The sequence below is a fragment of the Serinus canaria genome, chromosome 1, assembly GCF_022539315.1.
Source record: "Serinus canaria isolate serCan28SL12 chromosome 1, serCan2020, whole genome shotgun sequence".
In the NCBI taxonomy this organism is placed as follows: Eukaryota; Metazoa; Chordata; class Aves; order Passeriformes; family Fringillidae; genus Serinus; species Serinus canaria.
Window position 1 is genome coordinate 17,772,170 of NC_066313.1, and position 16,064 is coordinate 17,788,233.

Below are 16,064 nucleotides of genomic sequence, written 5' to 3' on the forward strand. Positions count from 1 at the left end.
TGTGCCAGGGCTGCACCACCATGGCAGTAAAGAACCCAACTCTCCCCTCTTTCAGTCTGAAGCTTCCACTCCCCCTGGTCCCATCGCTGCATGTCCTTGTGAAAGGTCCCTCTCAGCTCTCTTGTAGAGTGCTGTGGGGCTGCTGTAAGGTCTCCCAGAGCCTTCTCTCCTCCAGGCTGAACCGGCCCAGCTCTCTCAGCCTGTCTTGGTAGCAGAGCTGCTCCAGCCCTCTGACCACAGGGATTTAAATAATCTCTGAAATGGAGCTTAAAACATGAAGGGGTAAAACTGGACATCTTTTGTGTTTAAAATGATTGCAAGAATTTTTGAGAAGTCTTACTCGAATACTGAGATTATTAATTGTGTTGTTATGGTTGTGTGGGCAGAGACTGTTACAAGTATAAAGAGCTGTCTTACTGCCTTTTTCCTACTCCCACCCTGTGTGGGAGAAACATGGTAGGAAAGGACAGAGATACAGTGGTCAAACTGGCAGAGACCATATGGAACACTAATGGCTTAGAGATTAGCATGCTAAAAGAATATGTCTGTGTGGTAGCTATGTGGATGAGGACTTTTGGACTTCAGCTGTCTAACCCAGAAACTCAAAAAAATCAGACTCTTCCATGAAAATGAAAGCTGATATACTACAAATGAGACATAAAATGTGAGCAAATACAAAACAGGTGACTTCACAAAGCAGATAAAGACGCTCAGCTCAGAATTAGTGTGGTTGCTGTTTGCGGTGATGTGGTTTTTTGAGGAGCTGGAGATGTGTCTCTAAATCCCCTTTGCCAGTACCCAGCTTGCAGGGCAGGGAGGAAGATCTGTGCACCCATTCCATGTATATTCAGAAGTGTTCGCTGCAGGGGAAGTGGAGCTTGCATGTGTCAATTCCTGGGAAGTATCTCAGCCCCCAAAAGAAATCATTTTCATATCTAAGAAGCATTGTCAGCAAGAAAGACTGAGGGGGTCATGGCTTTCTGAGATTTCCTGGTCTCACAGCTGGGTGTGCTGTGATGTGCTGACACTGCTGCAGCCAAAGAAGCTGAACTCAAGAGTTGAGGGAGAAATAAAAAGTGCATGCTTGTACCTATATTCTGGTTGGTGGTATTTATAATGAGCCTGTAAAAAAATTGGTGAGTATTGTTTTGGGTTTGCTTGGTGGTTTTTTTGTTTTCTCATGGTTTTTTGGTTGGTGGTTGTTCTCTTTAGTTTGGTTTGTTTTGTCGTTGTAGTTTTCTTTTGTGTGCATGTTTTAGTTTTAGTTTTTCTTCTTTCATTTGGCAAATTTTGTTGGGGGAATCTTTACTCCTAGAACTGGCTTCTGTGTGAAGAATTATTAAAGCATGAAGCAGTTACTGCCCGGCTGTAGCTCTTCTTTCAAACCTTCTGTTTGTGCCAACACACATCCTGTTCTTGTTGCTGAAATGTGGATTATGACTGTGGTGTGCAACATGCTTGCATGAATATGGCATGAGATTTCTTCTGGGACGTGAGCCCTTTGCCTCTTTTTTTTTTTTTTTTTTTAATTTTTCAAAGTTGCTTTTCTTTGTGAAGAGGAAAGGGTGATCACTTACTCACTACACTGATGGGAAATTGTGGAGGCTTTATTGCCCCTGGGTGAGCCCAAGGACCCTGTATGTTCCCATAAAGAAATGTGTTTTGACCTAAAAATGAGCATTTCATTGTAGCCAGTGTTAGATTAACAGATTGCTGTGGTTTTCTGATCTATTGGTTCAGTGCCAGTGAATGTTTTTTGCTTTGCTTTATAAACAAAGAGCTTTTGGAAGTCTAGCCCACAGTTGTAGCAGAAGAAATGCCTGTTGATTTCTTCTGTTCTCTTCTCAGTGGTTATGCAAAAGCTAATTTTTGGATGCTGTCACAAACCAATGAAGTAATGGGAGGGTATTTCTTTCTCTGCCTTCTGAAAGATGCAAAAAAACCTTTTCACAAAATCAGAAACCCTACTAAAATCTTTTTGCAGACTTCAAATTCAGGATTTTTTAGATTACTTTTTGAAGTTCCAGAGAGGTAATCTTCAGAATATAGGTTGGATTTTTTTCACACAGTTGAGTAGTAGAAGAAATATGTTATATAAAGGTGATGTCAGGATCAAGAGCATTAGACTGTTTTTTATCAGAAGTGTGAAGTTTTAATAGCCCTTTTAAAAGCTATTGTGAAGCACTATTCATATTCTACAAAGGTTAAGTTTTATAGCTTGCTAAAAATGGTGTATGCTTAGGTTATAAATGCATTTTGAATTCTCTTAGCTTGGTAGAAACTGAATGGAATCTTTTCTGACCAATGACCAAAACAGTGAAATGTATTTCTTTTTCTCAGTAGATAGTTTCTCCTCTTTTATTTTATATATATATATATATATTTTTTTTAATAGAGGAAATGGCCAGTGGTGTGTGGATATGTCAAGTATAATGTGTGCTGTGAATGAAAGCACTTCAAGCCTTAAAAACCAGTCACTGAAAAATCATGGGGAGGAGATGATTACAGGCATCCACTGGCAGCCTTCTGGCAGACTCGTGGTGTGGTCCCTCAGTGTCTGTATCAGACTGGACAGGGATTGCAGTGGCCAGTTCTGTCTGGCGAATGACTTTAAAATTATCAAGGCATGAAAAAATTCACAAAACAACTAGCTAACAAGGTGATACTTGTGTATCTTTGCAGTTCCTTGAGTGCTTTCAGTCTGAGGATGTCGCATCTTTGTGAGTTCTTGCAGGGGAATTCACCTAAGCCTGAACTTAGATCTTGGACAAAGAAAAAGAATTCTGAGTTGCCACCTAAGCTTCTTATTTAAGTAATGACCATAAGGGGTTGATTTGTTTCTTTAAGTACACACCAGTGAAACATTGGTCTGATTCTAGTTACTTTTGCCATTATTTCCAGTATTTTTATTAGCATGTACATTCACAAGATAAACAAGTGAAATTGCGACTGACAATATTAAAAGAGCCTGCTGGCTTTCTTGGATGGAATGTGCTGAAACCCACAACAATTCTGTTGTATTTCTTTGATATTTTTTGTTTTCATTGGGCTTTTTTGTTTGGTTTTGGTTTTCTTGGTTTTTCTTTCAAAAAAGGAGAGAGAGGTAATGCAAATAGTGGTTCTGACAACCCTGAAGAACATTTGTGACCTGACATGCTTTGTCCCTATTCTAGTGTATCCAAGTAACTACAAGTTGCTCCACTTCTCTAAGGCTGTGCAGCAATGTGGGGTTTAGAATGCAAACAGTTACTAGTGATTGAAAATAAAATCTCATCTATGTGCACAATGCTTAATTTGATTAGGGAAATTTTTTCTTGGAAATGTTCCCCTCAGAATGTCATCAGTCTTCATTTAGTAGTCATCGTTGTAGCCTGTCTCTGCCTTGCAGCATGTACAGCTGTGTGGCTGATGGTGGCTGCAGAACTCATTAGCCCTTCTGAAGGGCAGGGAAGCAGTAAATAACAGGGATTTCTTTTCTTTTTTTTTTTTTTTTTTTTTTCCTCTGAACGTGAGTGTGTCTAGAATCTGGCAAATTTTGTTGTAGAGACCAGGAGATAAACACTTTTTTCTTACTTTGAAGCAGCTTTTCTGGCACAAAAACCTGGCAGCTTTTGTGTCCTCTATTAGCTCGAATCAGGAGGGCTGGAGCAAAATATGCCTATTGGGGGATGCACTTGTAACACAGAAACAGGAAAGCAAACTCTCAAATACTGTGACTGGGCTTCCAACACAAGAAAATGTCACTCTTTTTCCCATCTAACTTTTCTATCCTAAGCAGTTTTTCAAATTAATTTTGTGAGCTGTAAATAAATTTAGGATCCTGCCACATGTTGAGAACCCTCCACAAAAACAGAAGCAAAACCACGATTTAAACAGGGTCTGACTTCCTGAAAAGGAGTTCTGAATTTTTACTGTAGCTACAAATGGCTGTGAGTAACCATCTATTTGAATTGGTTGTGTGTTTCTAACAGTAGATCTTTTCTCTTTCGTGGTAACCATAGTGAAATGCCATTCAACTTTACTTGACTTCACAAGAAGCCTGGCATAGAACTTTCAATGGCTAAGCCATTTGTTTAATATAATCTTAAGACTGGAGCAAAACTAAAATTCCTAGTTAGCACTATGTTTTGTGATGCAGAACTTGCTCAGGAAATTCTTGTCAGCTTCTTAATGATTTGAGTTCATGCAAGTTAACATGATGGAACTTTAAATATATATTCATATTGGTGCTTTGAACAGAGTCTGAGTTCTATGTAATATCAGAAATGCGAATTATTGCATAATGGGCTATTCCAAGCACTAGGAGAGAACTTTCCTAGTTTGGAATTTTCACATGTTTGTGTTTAGTCACTATAATTTTGTGTGATAGCAATTGGCTAATCACAAGTATATAAAAGTATGTGGTTTGTTAAGAAAGACAGGTAAAACAGCTTGGGATTTTTTCCCTATATTATTCAAATTAAAGTTGGCCTGAGAATTCCTACTGTTTGATAAGGCCCTGAATCTGTTTTTGTGATTCCCTTGTTAAAAAGTGTACAGGAATTAGTAGAGCTACCAAGAGAAGCACTCAAGCAAGATAACATTAAACTGGAAACATTAAACAGGTAAAGGCAGTAATACAGGAGCTGAGTGTAGGACCATGCTAGCAATTTTATATAATTCTAAAGATGTGGGGTCACAGATTAAATTTTGGGTTGCTTAGCACTTTTGATACTTAGGAGTTTTCAGTCTTAGCCCAGAAAATATTTTGCATTTGCTTCTTTTTTTCTTTTTTAGATTATGATGTAAAAACCCCATAAAAATGTCATGTACTAAAATGTGTAGTACAGTTATTATCAAGTATCTAAAAATTGGGAGAAAAAAGTCTCTTAAGCCTGTAAATCTGCTCCATGTTAATTTATGCAAAGTCTTGAAGTTTGATAAGTCAGATTTATGGGACTACACAAAGGATAAAGTGGTCCTGCTAAGATGTTCACTGCTGCACTGACAAAGCAGCAATTTAAATTGCAAAGAAATTGTGCAGGTTTAGTTTATGGTTTATTACCAAAAAAAAAAAAAAATTAGTTCAATGCATCTACAATTCCCAATTTTTTTCTTTATTAACTCTTTGCATCCCAAGTCTGAACTAACCAGAGCTGGAGCTATTTCTTGTTCACATAAAACTCAAAAACCCTGTTGGATCACACTTCTGTGAGTAAAAATCTGTAAGATCGTCATCTTTTTTTTTTCCCCTGCAAATGGGATTAAAGCATTAATGTGAAGACACGGAGAAAGGGGGAAGGCTTTTAATGATTTTTAGTCTCAAAGACTGAGTGTTTGAGCTCTGTCATACAGCATTTCCTCACCATTTTTATTCACCTCCTTTTGCTTGGGATGTGGTGTTTCCTACTATGTTCCTGCTTTTCCCACCTGATCCCCATTAGGGTTATTGCTGTAATCTGGAGTCTCCCTGCCTCCCTTCTGTGTCCACATCCATATAGCCAAGGAAAAGGGCAGGGGGTAGAGCAGGGTGTGTACATCCACCAGCCATACATCCTGCTGGGAGCAAAGCCTGGCAGGTGAGCTGTGCCTGAACTGTGCCTGTGCTTTGCTGGAGCACGTGTGAAGCTGCCCAAGAGTCTGTGGGAGTGGGCAGCCTCTGGCCCTGTCCTGCTTTGCTCACTGGGGCAGACATTTGAATACAAAGATGTGAGATTGTGTGTTTGCAGTGGCGACATCTGGCTTTTTTGTTGGGTATTTTTTGGCTTGTACAAACCCATCAGTATACAGTCCTGTGAACAGAAAAAAGGAAAAGGAAGAAAGACAAAGTTGAAATTTCTGAAGGTGCAAGAAACAGTTTGCTCACAAACACACTTCTTATCTAGGGCACTTAGGAGGTTTGCAAAAGTTTCCTTGATCAACAGAAGTTTCTCACTCACTACCACTTGGTTTAGAATTGAAAATTAAATAAATTACATTGACAGCAGGAGGATTTTTGTCATGATTTCAGTCCTCCATTGCAGAAGATGCCATGTTGTTTGGAGTTTTCTGCACTCCTTGTTTGTTTACAAGTTATTTTACAAATTGCAAATGCCATCTAGCTTGGAGTGAATGTCTAGCACCAGCATTAAAAGAATGGGAGGGGAGCAAAAAAGCTGAAGAAGCTCGATGATTTTCTTTTTTCCCTGACAGCAGCCCCACTGCTTGGACAGAAGACAACAGAAACGGTGCACTTAAATGCTGTGTGCTTTTAGCATTGTGTTCAATGCTTTTGCACAAGAGTAATTGTCCTGGTCACCTCTGTGGAGCTCAGATGGGTACTCTCTGAGGCATACATCCTATAAACCTGTAATTAGAGCACTCGAGCACTTGCACAGGTGTGATGTAGCGATGACACAGTAAGTATAACTCTGAGGTTAATTTTGTGTTCAAAGGGTATTTTAACTAAATTTCATAGCAAGGTGTGTAATTAGATCTTTTGTTGTAGGAGGAAGGTTATGGGGTTAGTTCTAGGTTACAGTACACTGAATTCAATAATTTTACATTTCAGGTCATTTTTGGTTAATGAAAAACAAAATTCTTTTGCTCACCAGTATCTTTTTCCTTAACTCTCTTGTCTTTGTGATACATAATTTATCAAAAACACCCACAGATATGCTCTTTTGAAATTTCAGCATGGAAATGTCAAAACTTAAATACCTTAGCATAAACAGCCTTCCACAAAATTCTTCCTTCTGATGCATGTAAATGTCATCATGAATGTTTCTCAGATGTAATACTTGGGCTTTGCCATTGGAGGCTGTTAAGAAGGTATGGCTTTGTTGAGGAACAGTGACAACCTCACTCCTGTTTCTTGAGTGAGGATTGTGAGGAGCCTGTGTGTACTGTTAAGATTGTTGAGATTACTTATGCGGTGTTGATTCTTAAATACCATTCCCATTTTCTTAATACAAACCTCTAAGCAGGGGATTATTTTACCTACTTTTTTTTCCTGATTATGTGCTACAGGGATAATAAACTTTTCAGATATTAAATGTAGAGCAGCTTAACACTTAGTGCACATCTCTCTCCCATGCATCATAAAATGAGCATCAAATTTGTTTCTGGTTAAGGGCTTGTCCAGGCAGGTTTGCTGGGGGAGCCTGTGTAAGGTCAGGATAAACAAGTCAGTTTGAGAGCTCATGTCATTTTCTACCCCAGAATAGTAAAAATATATGGAGATTTGCACTTGTCTGTATCAAATGTACTCATTGAATTGCTTCACTATATTTTTTTCCTGGAAGTGCAATGGCCTCTAGGAAACAAGCCCTTAAAAAGTGCTTTGAAACTACAGATTGTCACTAGACATTTGAAATAGAAATGAGCCCTATCTGACACATTTTCCAGGTTGTAGTGACAGAGGAAAGAGCTCCTCTTTTCACTAAGTCTCCTGACTGCAGGTGTTCCCTTCAGCAGTACCTGGGTGTAATTTGGTGAAGCTGTGAACTCTTACCCAAGTGTTTTGGGATGTTATTGATTTGGCATGTATGCTAGGAGAACTTCTTTCAGCTACAGGGTTTGTTAGCCTGATAGAGGTTTTCTAAAGACCTTTGGTTGTGTGAATAGTTGGAATGTTTGCCTCCAGTTACTTTTAGTTTTGGAAATACTCTATGACAAAGTAGGTGTAAAGCTATGTGAGGAGATTTTGTTGCAGCACAGTGTCATGGAAAAGGTGGAAGAAGGTGGTAGAGAGTTTTATTAGTCACAGAAATCTGGAAGATAATTAACAATGAACTGGAATAAAAATTGTTGTATGATTAGAGGAAGAAGTAAGTGTGTTTTCTTATTATGGAATTAGCTTACCTTTCTGTGTCAAAATTAAGGAAACCAGTTAAGCTTGCAATACAGTAGAGACTAACAGTATATGAGAGAAAATAAGGAAAACCCCCCATATAATCTCTGAATCTGTACTTCTAGCAAACATACAGTGAGATCTATTTTTTTAATGGCTGAGGATTTATATATGTCTGATTTAGGAGTGATGGCCACTCAACAGATTTCACAAGCAGCTGTTGCCTGCCTGTTGGTTTAGTCTGTGAATGATAACAGTTTCTGAAGGTCCAGTGCCTACCTTACCATGATGCTTGTATGTATGGCACATGTAGAACGGGAGCTTCAGGTTCAAGTTTTAGATCAAACTTCATGAGGGGACAACACATGCTGTCATTTACCTTTTGGAAGCCCAGGGTGCTGAGGAGATCTATGTTTACATGGATTAAACACTGAGTTCCTGGTTGGAGAAATGTTGTTGGTACACGAAGTTAATATTTACAGGGCTGGTAAATATGCGAATGAAGCTCAATATTCTGAAGACTTTCTTTTTTGTTGGGCGGAAATTGTTTTTGAAGGGAAAAGCTATTGTACATTTAAAGATTCTTATGAAAATTAGCCTTCCAAAAGACAACTCTGAAATTTTATGTAATTAACCACTTTTGGAAACAAGGACAGACAGATTTTTGAATGTATAATTTACACCTCTGTCACAAAATCCATAATTCAGGAGATAAGGGATGGGTCAGTTTGTTCTTGATTAATTGTAATTGCAACCAGATTAAAAAAACAAAAACAAAAACAGGTTAAAGAGAAATTTTAATGGTAATTTTAATATGGAAAAAATAGATGGTACTAGTATGAAAATTGTGACTGTTAACAATGTAAATTGACTGAATCTTAATTTTACAATTTTTGTGGTGGCATCAATCAGCTTTTGGGCTTTTCCTTTTATTTCATGCTGATCAACCCTTTCTGAGGCTATTATATTTTCATCTCCCCTGAACAGCTTCAAAGAGTAGTTAACTGAGGATGGAGGAGGATGAGTGTGCTAGAGCTGTCAGATCTCATGCACACCAACTTGATGGAAAAAGGGAATTTCATGATTGGCTGTGGATCTTGTTGCAAGCAGTCAAGTGTGTGTAATTAGAGGACACGAGATTAGCTGCCACAATGGACTTGAGCCTTTTGTCTTGCACCAGTCTTGTGTTAGGAAGTTTTTAAAACCAGTGTAATCTAGATGGGAAATGGGGCTGTTTGGTTACAGAAGGAAAGTTTGACCTGTCCCTCATAGCTGAGAAGTAATTTAATGGCAGATTTGATTGTGGTCATACTGGAGGATAGGTATAAGGGGCTTATAACAAAAGTTAGTACAGGACAAGAATATACATTTGTACTTGGACTGCTGACTATATTAAGAGCAGGCTAACAAAGGGCTCTGCCCATTAAAGGGGCTGATAAAACTTTGTATGGCACAATGAGAGTTCTGGGGGAAGTATCAGGGAATGACTTGCTCAGTAATTGTTGCCTTTTGTGAGGCACAGTTTTTTCTTTGATTTTTATTCTTGTTTTTCTTCTTCAGAGGAGAGAGGTGGATAGTGAACACAAAAGAGGCAGAGTCTGTTCATTGGCTTCTTGATATGAATCAGACAGAACTGGCATATCTGGGAGGAGAACTGATGACATTTCTGCAAAAGACAAAGTTATTTTCATTGACTTGGCGGGGGGAAAGAGTCATTCCAGAGTTTCCTTCTTTCAGAACACTTCCTGCAGCTTTTCCATTGAAAACCTCCCCCAACCCCAACAGTGAATAAACTTGTCCCAGTGCTTGCAAGGAAATGTTTTATTTTGTATTATATATATGGATAATACAGGAACTATGGAGTGAGGACACACTTTAGCACTCATCTCTTGATATGGAGAAAGGAGTTACATGATTGATTTGGAGGAGGCCATGAAAGTAGCTTTATGAGATGAAGTATTGCAGCCTAGGACTGGAAATTCATACATAGAAGAAAAGATCTCTGAAATGAGAAATTTGCCATTAGATCTGAATGTGAATAAGAGAAAGAGCTGTTGATCATCTCAATCATCTCATTAGGTGTAAATCTTGTCCTCAAATAGGGCTGTAGTATTTAGAGTAGCTTGCTTGCTTTTTCTTAATGATGGTTAGCAGCTGTTTGCAATGAATTTCAGCCCTTGGAGACACACATAGCAACCAGTAGCACTCAGAAATACATGACAGATGATTGTGGTGTGGTTGCCCATGTGATGACCATGCATGAAGAAGGATTTATAATCATATGGTTCACTTCCAGGGAAAGCAGCCCTAATAGCCAGCTGAGAAAATACATTAGGTGATCCTGATCACCCTCCCCAGTATTATTCAGGTTGAAGACTGCTGTATGGCAGGCAACCAGTTAAAAGTAAAACTATAAATAATTGTATTAATCAGTGTATAATATATCTTTGTATTTGTTTATTGCCTTGGGTACTTGATTAGGCAGCTCTAACATACAATTAATCAGTAACCTTCAGTGTTAACTTCTCAGAGCTCTTTAATTAATCAGTTGTGTTGCAGAGGCTCTGCTGGCTTGGAAAGCCAGGAACTGTGCCATGTAAACACTTTTGTTAATGTCAAGTGAAGGTTGAGATATGCTTTTTTTTTTTTTTTTAAGCTTAATTGAACTAATCTGCTTTTTGGGGTCTAGGTACAAGTTTTATAGGCAATTATAAACACTGGACAAGAAACATGGAAACCATGTCATGTAAGTGCTGCGAAGTTTTTATGCTGTCAGCATTATCATAAGTCTTTTCAAGTGTACTGATAATGACATGTTTATGTACCAATGCAGCTATGTGTAGCTGGCGTGTACAGCTAGGTGTGTTTCATTCACAAGGACAATGGGAGGACTGATTTTTTGCCTTTTCTTAACACCTGCCCATCAATTGAGCGTGGAGGGGTTTCATCTTGGCACTGCAGATAATAACATACCCTCAGGTACTGATGCATTTTGGATATTGGATTGTATCATAGACTCAAATGGTTTGGGTTGGAAGGGACCTTGAAGATGATCTCATTCCAACCCCTTGCTGTGGGCAGGGAGACCTTCCAAGAGACATGCTGCTCAAAGAATCATCCCTTGAACACTTCCAGGGATGGAAGGAGATTTTGAAGTTCTTCTACAGGTGTTCAGGAGAGCATGAAGAGGCAGGTTCTAGTTCTGGGATTTTTTTCAAAGAATCTGTTTGACAAAGTTAAGCCTTGGCTCACTTACAACGTTATTCTTTATTGAGGTCCTCAAAATAACATAAATGTAATGAACACTGATTTTTACAGTGGCAAGTCTTGGTTAATTGTAACAGTTATGTGAACTTGAAAGGAAAATTTTACATTTCAGTTTTAATACTTTGAACTTATTTACGTTTATGAAGATTGTATGAATGATGTACCAGTGGAAGAGCTGTTTACACATGTTTGTGTTTTTGTGAGAACACCAAAAGAAAGAGCAGGGTGAGGACTGTAAGAAAAGCCTGTCTTGCTAACAGCAGACACGGTTTGAGTAGACTGAGACTCTGCTACTCCCAGGACACCATTCCTGGTAGTAACATTGAAGAACATAAGGCTTATGTCCCTACCAGAAGGCTTGTTCTCTGCTGAGACCTCAACAGAGATGAATACTGAGAACACAGTGTCTTCTGCTGGCAACAGGATGATGACAACAAGGTTGCAGAGTATCATCTATGGAATTTTTTTCTTCCTGTGATCTCATGAATGAAAAACAAACATATTTCAAACAAACAAGGAGAAATGGCCAGCAAACAGCAACCTGTCCCAAGATTTATGAAGGCTGAAGTAAGCCACACTTGGAAGCAAAGGACAGTGCCACAGCAAGTGTTACCTCAATCATTTATGTGAGAATGATAATACAGGATGTTTCATTGGAATCAGTGTTGCACACAAGGTATGTTGGCCAGACCACTTGGATACAATGTGGGATTGCAAGAGTGTGGGTCAATTAAATCTTTGAGAAAATAGATTTGAAGGTTGTATTAACTTGGAGATATTCTAAATAAATACCACATCCCCTTTCCACAGACCTCTCTAACATAAATTTTCTGATTATACTTGACAAGGGCAGTCTCTCCCAGAAAGTACAGCTAAGGACTTGCTACTGTTCATCTTGACCTTGTTGGTTAGAATATAGTGGTTAACATGTATTGCCAAGTCAACAAGCTCATCTGCAGGCAGAAGAAAATCTCTGTGTTGTATTGCATTGTATTGCCTATCTCCATACCTCCCTTCTGCCTGCTCAAACTTGTGAATCCTTGAGGTCATATCCACAATAACCCTGACCCACATCCAAGGAGAATCAGCCAGATGAATTAATTTATCCAAAGGGGAAGAAATTAAATTAAGTATGGCCTTCCTTAGAGTCCTTATCTCTGTTAAATGAGAAAATTGTAAGTACTGAAGAACCTTGAGTCTGGTGGCTGTGTATCAACTCCAAGATATTTTCAGGCCAAAGAAATTAGGGCTCAGCTGATGGATGGACACGGACACAGCTCACCATGTTTACATAAGCTCTGTTTTGATAGGACACCAGGCTCCATATATGAGTGTTTATTGTAGATGAGCAAAACCTATTGTGGCTTTCATCCAGCAGGATGATAGATGGGGATTCTTCACAAAAGGAGAATGAGAAATAACTGCCAGTACCAACAAAAATGCCAGACTGTGAACTGAAACAGTGAATAGGGGGTATTGCAAAATCAATGCAACTGCCCTCCAGGATAATATAGAGGGGTCATCTGTCTTTGTCCTAGCAGACAGTCAGCTATATCAGATACAGCTGAATATGTTAAATGGAAGCCTCATCCAAAAAAAGGTATCAAGGATGACACTGCTAAAAAAGACTGATGCTGCTTCTACTGCCTGACAGCTAGGTTGGGCTGCTTGGTCTCTGTCACATAAAAAACTGCTGTCTAGACATGGGGGTGGGGGGAAGCCTTTTGCTAATAGTGAAAGCAGTTATAGAGTTCTTTAACTGTGAAGAAATAGTCTCCTTTAGCCTTTCTCATTCAAAAGTGCTGTTTATTAAAAAGAAGAATTGGACAATTTTTATATTTGTTCTTTGAAGTTTAGCATGACCTACAAAACCACCATATATCCAAATTCAGGCAGAGGATTCCTTCTGCCAATATTTGTGTCCTCAAGTGTATATTTTTCTAATACTGGCTGAAATGCTGCAAAATAGGCATTTTTATTCATTGCACGCATCTGGTTGCTTTAGATAAACTAAGTAAAAAGAGCTGAAATACTGATGAGAGTATTTTTCAGCTCAAGCTTTATTTTCCTGTGCTTTGCCATAAGCTTCAATACAGAACTATTTCTTAGCCTGGGAGTTCATATTACATTATCTTTCTAATAGTGAGAATAATCTCCAGACACTGAAAGGCTTATTACTGCCATAAGTCTGGGTACGGTGACCACTGGTATCAAATCCAGCTCTGTATCTGAATTCTTACTGTCCTAAGTTTATGACTGAGCAAAGTAGGCAAACCAAATCGTTTGAGTACTAAGAGACTTCAAAGTCTAGAGGCAGTTTAAATGCATTTTTTTACAGAATTCACCATTTATACCAGACTCAATACCTTAAAATTAGAAAATTGATATTTAAAAGGACTTAGAATTACTTTTTTTGTTAATACTTACACTAATGGGCCATCTAGAGGTAATATTTTCCTGATCTGTAGCTCATGAACAAATAGAAAATGGTGGTGTAATCAATGACCGAATCAACCATGAAATGATGGAGTTCAAGATTGTGAGAGGATTTCAAGTTACCTGGCAAGTTCTTCATGCTGATATTTTCCTTCCCTCCCTTGAGTGTTCTGCCTCTTAGCAAAAAAAGCAGGTAGATCAGAATTGAGCTTCATTTTGAGGGGGCAGGACTGGGGAGGTGGGAGCAGCAGCAGGCTGCAAAGGAGGGATTCAGAATTGTTGCCATGGCATACAGTAATTGTGTTAGGAAAGCCAAAAGTCACCTGGAGCTGAAAGTGGAAAGGGACATTAAGGAACACAAGGCAGTCTTCTGCCACTGGATGGGCAGTAAAAGAATAAGCAGGGAAAATGCTGGCCTGCTGCTGAACAGGACAGATTGAGTGACAGTGCACACAGATAAGAACTCCTCAGGCAACCCAAGTCTGCAGGACCTTCTTTCCCTGAATTTTCTCTGGGATCTCCCAGCGATCTCAACAAATGAACTGCCCCCAAGCTGGCAGCGTGCCCCTGAAGCAGACAGCAGATGCTGTCTGGGGCTGCATTAACAGGAGAGGAACACCAGGTCAAGTGAAGCAGCTATTCCCTTGAACTGATATTCCTGGACCACATCAGGAATACAGCTCCTGATTTTGGGCCTGATAAAAGGCAGATGTGGGTTAACTGGAGCAGTTGCTGTGAGGAGCCTGCCATAGAGGAAGGGCTTTTATGATTCCATGATCTGCCCCCATAAAGCCTTGGGTAGTCTCATGCAATCTTATGGCTGACTCTGGTTTGAGCAGAGGAGCTGGGCTAGAGACCTCTTGGGATCCTGTTTAACTTGAATTACTCTGTAATGATTCTGTGAAATAGGTCACTCTCTAGATTATTGTCTTTCCTTTGCTTCCCTTCTTCAGTCATAGCCTTGATACTGGATATGCCTGAAGATTGCTTGAAATGTATTCGTAAAAGAAAAAAAAGATCTTTTGATACCCTGGTTAGGGGGCTTGTCCAACAATGAACTGTGTTTGAAAACTAGGTATTAGTAGTGAAATGTGATATGCTTGGAGTTGGTCTGAACTGAGGTTCTCTCCCTAATGGTAGCTTGTTAGCAGTAGTCAATCCTAGCACAATTCATGGGTTTCCTTACTTATTTGGGAAATGTAGTGTTCCCCTCTGACTTTTCTCTCCTCCCATACTTTACTACAAAGGCCTTTGTCACAAAATACATTTCTTGTTGACACAAAATAGCAGGACTCTAATAGCATATACTTGGTAGGCTGTGTATCATAGTATTAGATATCAGACACACTGGTGCCAAACTAACTAACAAAACAATTTATCAGATAACGTCAGGGGTTTTCCTGCCTTTGCTTGACCACTTTGAAGTGATGTAATAGGCTCTGCTGACTTCTTGTCATCAGGGAATACACAATACCATGTCTGGCTTTTGTAACCAAACCTCCCAGGGTCTCTGCAGGCATGTAATGTGACTCTTGAATTCTCAAATACTGACAAGTCCACTTTCATAAAAAGGCAGTTTAGTATGAATGACACATGCAGGGCACTAAAACTTCCCATTCAGCATTCCCCCACCCCATTGGCTAAGAATCATTTCTCAATTGTGCTTTCTTCAAAGGAGTGACTTAGGCCAGGTCACTTCAATTGTTAAAAGCAGACAAAGTTAACAACTCATGCACGCTGTGTATGCTTTAGTAAGACAGTTGTCAGGAGAATGTTCTAAATTGTTGATCTTTGCTCAGCGTGGCCTCTATTTTATATGTGAATGTGGAGTTGTGATGTTGCTCCTAGCCAGCAATGAGTTCTTTGAATCTCACTCCAACAACACTGTATGAAGACATCAATATAAGGAAAATCATGAGGGTATTTTGATAAATTTAGTCTGCAGGGATCTTTAAAAACCTTTACTTTCACTGAAAAATAGATCATCTAAGCATTTTTATCAAAACAAGCAATTATGTTGGCAGGTATTGTGTGCTTTGGCTTCTAAGGAGAAAAAAAAGTGTGCTGAAGTGCCTGTTTACTTGCTTTTTTCTTTTTTTTCCTGTGGGTTCATGACCAGAGACTTCTCTTCTTGCACTTTATGTCTTGGGGCAACAGTTATTTAGAGGGCATAGTTTAAAAGTCTGTCTTCTAGAAAGCTTTACAAATTTTATTTACAAATCTGTAGTTTTTCAGTTGTTCAATTTTCACTCCTGAAACCTTTTTTATTTTACAATCTTCCTGAGAAGCTGATGACAATTACTATTAGAAATATAATCACTGAAGACAATAGTACTCAGCATTCCCTAAAAATGCCATTATTTTTAACCTTATTGTTCAGGGGTATTTGAGGAAATTCTGTACTTCAGTTCCTTAATCTCACTCTTATCTGAGTTCAACATCAAAATAAAGTACCAAGTGTCTTGCTTCATTGCTAAACATCTGCTCAAGGTGAATCATGATGATTTTGAACAACTGGAGCAAGATTTCCTGAGAACTCTGCAATGTAAAT

At 38.9% G+C, this 16,064-nt stretch overlaps 1 protein-coding gene across 2 annotated transcripts in view; it reads left to right on the forward strand.

Moving 5' to 3' along the window:
- Nucleotides 1–16,064, forward strand: part of ALCAM (activated leukocyte cell adhesion molecule) — a 115,511-nt gene that overhangs the window by 27,716 nt on the left and 71,731 nt on the right. Inside the window, exon 1 of one of the 2 annotated variants that reach the window (XM_050977871.1) lies at nt 1,046–1,136. The exons of the other annotated variant lie outside the window; for it this stretch is intronic. The gene's annotated coding sequence lies outside the window, so the exon portion shown is untranslated. Of the gene's footprint in view, nt 1–1,045; nt 1,137–16,064 lie in introns of those variants that run through there. 2 annotated transcript variants of the gene reach the window in all.